This window comes from Erinaceus europaeus, chromosome 16 (assembly GCF_950295315.1).
Source record: "Erinaceus europaeus chromosome 16, mEriEur2.1, whole genome shotgun sequence".
Lineage (NCBI taxonomy): Eukaryota > Metazoa > Chordata > Mammalia > Eulipotyphla > Erinaceidae > Erinaceus > Erinaceus europaeus.
In genome coordinates, this window is record NC_080177.1 from 73,732,829 (window position 1) to 73,736,296 (window position 3,468).

A 3,468-nucleotide genomic window follows, 5' to 3' on the forward strand; every position below is an offset into this window, starting at 1 on the left:
ACAAGACTGTAGGATAAGAGGGGTACAAGTCCACACAGTTCCCACCACTAGGAGTTTTGTATTCTGTCCCTGCTCTTGGAAGCTTTCCTGTTCTTTATCCCTCTGGGAACATGGACCCAGGATCATTATGGGGTACAGAAGGTGGAAGGTCTGGCTTCTGTAATTGCTTCTTCAATGGACATGGGTGTTGGCAGGTCAATCCACACTCCCCGCCTGTTTCTTTCCCTAATGGGGCAGGGCTCTGGAGAGGTGGGGTTTCAGGACCATAATCTTACCTGTCACTTAGGTTTGCTCTGTCACTAAAGCCTTAAATCTGGAATTACCCTCCAGAGCCGACATATGCTTTAGGGAGTCAGGGTGATTTGAGGGTAATGGAATCAGTACTATGGAAAGGACAGGAAGATAGATACCCCAGGTCACTCATAGCTAGTTTCTACGGCTAGTCCTGTTAGGAAACCAAGGAATCCATTCACTCTTAAAAAGGTCTCTAATTCCTCCAGAACTGTGACATCCTCTCCTCCTTTTGTTCTTTTATCCTGATAGTCTCTCCAGTGCTATCCTCACCAGGATCTCTACTTCCTCTGTGTTTTCTCAATTCACTAGCTCTCTTCTCAGAAAACTTGCCTTACAGGACTGGGACAGAGGTAACACACTTGCACTTTGAGAGGTTTGAACCCCGACACCACTTCTTCTTCTAGCGTTTGCCCTTCTTCCGCAGCCAGTCAACAGCGTCAGGTGGAGCCTGATGTAAAGTTTCGAGACCTCCTTTGAATCTGGAGAGGTGGCAGTCGTTGACTATGTGGGTCATAGTCTGTCTGGAGCTGCAGGGGCAGTTCGGGTCATCTCTGGCTCCCCAGCGATGGAACATAGCGGCGCACCGGCCATGGCCCGCCACCACTAATATAGCCAAACACGCTCTTGTCAAAAATCAAACAAGTGCTTTTTCCCTTCCATTCATCATTTGCTTGTGGGGGAGGATAGAGAGGGAGAGAGAAAGATAGACACCTGAAGACCTGCTTCACCTGTTGTGAAGTGACCCCCCTGCAGGTGGGGAGCTGGGGCTTGAACCTGGGTCCTTGAGTGGATTCTTGCACATAGTAATATGTGCTCTCCAGGTACACCACCACCTGGCTCCCCTCTATTTTCGTTCTATCAAAAATCTCAAGTTCTAACCATCCACTATTTCCTGACTTTTTTTTTTTCAAAAAAACCCTGATTTATTTACTTATTTTGTTTTCCATCTATTTCTCTTTAAAAAATATATAAGCTCCTTTTGTTGTGTCTGGGCTTCACTGCTATGGGCTGGACTTTTTCCACACAGACAGAAAGACTGACTTGACAGATCACATCACCAAACTGCCTTCAATGCAGAGGGGCTCACACATGGCAAAGCAGTGCACCACCCAAGTGAGCTGTTTGCTAGCCTGAAAGCAGAGTGCTTTGTTTCTTTACCTCTGTGCCTAGGTGAGTGCTGGGTCATAGAAGGTGTACAACGAGTGCTTGTTGAGTGACTTCTCTGTCTTCCCTTTGTGCTTCTATATATATGTTCCTCAGGGTCAGCTCAGTTTCTGATTAATTCTGACAAGGGAAATGGTTTCATACTTATCAGAAACTTGATGGTTTAGAACCTTGATATGGAGCTTGGCTAACTCTATAGTCTTCTTCTGGCAGCAATCTCCTTACTAAGATCTCCAGTGGCTCTGTCTATCTATCTGTCTATCTATCTATCTATCTATCTATCTATCTATCTATCTATCTATCTATCTATTTATCTATCTATCACTTCTCCGTGGTTGGTGTTGACTCCAGTGCATCTGCTCCCTGGGTTAGTGACATCTTACTGGGGTTCGTTGCCTAAAGACAGAGCCTTACTCAGTGCCTTAAGTTACTGCTTCTGTTTGTTTGCCAGTTTTGTCTGTTACTGTGATGACTTAAATTCTCAGAGCACTCACATTACCCAACTAAGTTTCTTCCCTTCAGGATATAAGAAGGGAGAAGAGAGAGGTGGAAGTTGTGTGGCAAGGGTTGTGATTATAACTGGATGTCTGATACTTGATTTCAGATAAATCAGTACTTCAAAAATGGGTTTTTAAAGGAACTATGATGTGTAGATGGGGAGCATAAAGAAGTCTGAGGATGGTTCCTACTTCCTTTGAGGACTCAGGCTAGTTGGAAAGACAGGACGCACATGTAACCTTTTGTTTTAGCTCCAAAACAGTTGTCAAATGTGCTTACTTCTTTTCATCCTCATGATCCACTGTCTAGTTCTCTTTATATCCATAATCATCAGAGTTCCAGATATCATCTCCCATTTCCTGGGCATTGGCATCTTTCTTTTTGATCCCACCATTCTCCAATCTTGCCATTTCTAATCAAGTCTTTCTTTTTAAAAGTATTGAATTAATGAACTAATTTATATTTTGATACAATAGAAAGAAATTGAATTGAGGGAGATAGAAAGAGAGATACCTGCAGCACTACTTCAGCCCTTGTGAACTTCCCCCTCCCCATAGGTGGGGACTGGGGGCTAGAACCCAGGTTCTTGTGTTTGATAATGCATACATTCAACAGGGTATGCCATCACTCTGCCCCTGATTAAGTCTTTCACAGAATTATTTTGTAAATCTTTACTTCACTAATAAAACAAATTAATAAAAAACAAAAAAATCAAGTAAGATCGCCATACTCTTCTACTTAGATCTTTGTGCTGGACTTTGGATTTAACTGGACACCTTCCCCCGACTTACTTGAGCCTGTTTTTTCTGCCTATACCTGTGTTTTCTTTCTCGTCTCATGGTCCTCTCTTTTTGCCAACTATGATGCAGTTTCAAACAACTTTTTTAGGTCTTTCAAATATATAACACCTTTCCTACTTCAGGTTCTGTGAATGTCATTGGAGTTCTCTGCTTCCTTACTACCCACCAGGCCTAGGTCTTCACATGTGTGGCTCCCATCTCTGAATTCTCAGCTAGAAAGGGGATCTCTGAGGAGCCTTCTCTGCATCCAGTTTCTCAACCATTTTGTTGCAGGGCATTGTGTACTTTCTACATAGAGTTTATCACAGAGAGCAGCGACTTAGCTATTTGTCTGTCACTCTTCTCAGAAGTCATGGTTCAAGCTTTCTTTCATGTCATACCCTTACAACTACCAAGCCTGTGTAGCACATTACATGATGTAAACCTTCAATGAACATTTATATTTTATTTTTTTATATTTTTTGTTTGATTTTTCTTTTTTAGAAAATTATTTTTATTGATTTATTAGATAGAGACGGAAATTGAGAGGGAAGGGGGAGATAGAGAGACACCTGCAGTCCTGCTTCACCACTCATGAAGCTTTCCCCCTGCAGGTAGGGACCGGGGGCTTGGGGGCTTGAACCTGAGCCCTTGCACACTGTGATGTGGGTGCTTAACCAGGTTCGCCACCACCCGGCCGCCTCAATGAACATTTCTAACACTGAACAATGAC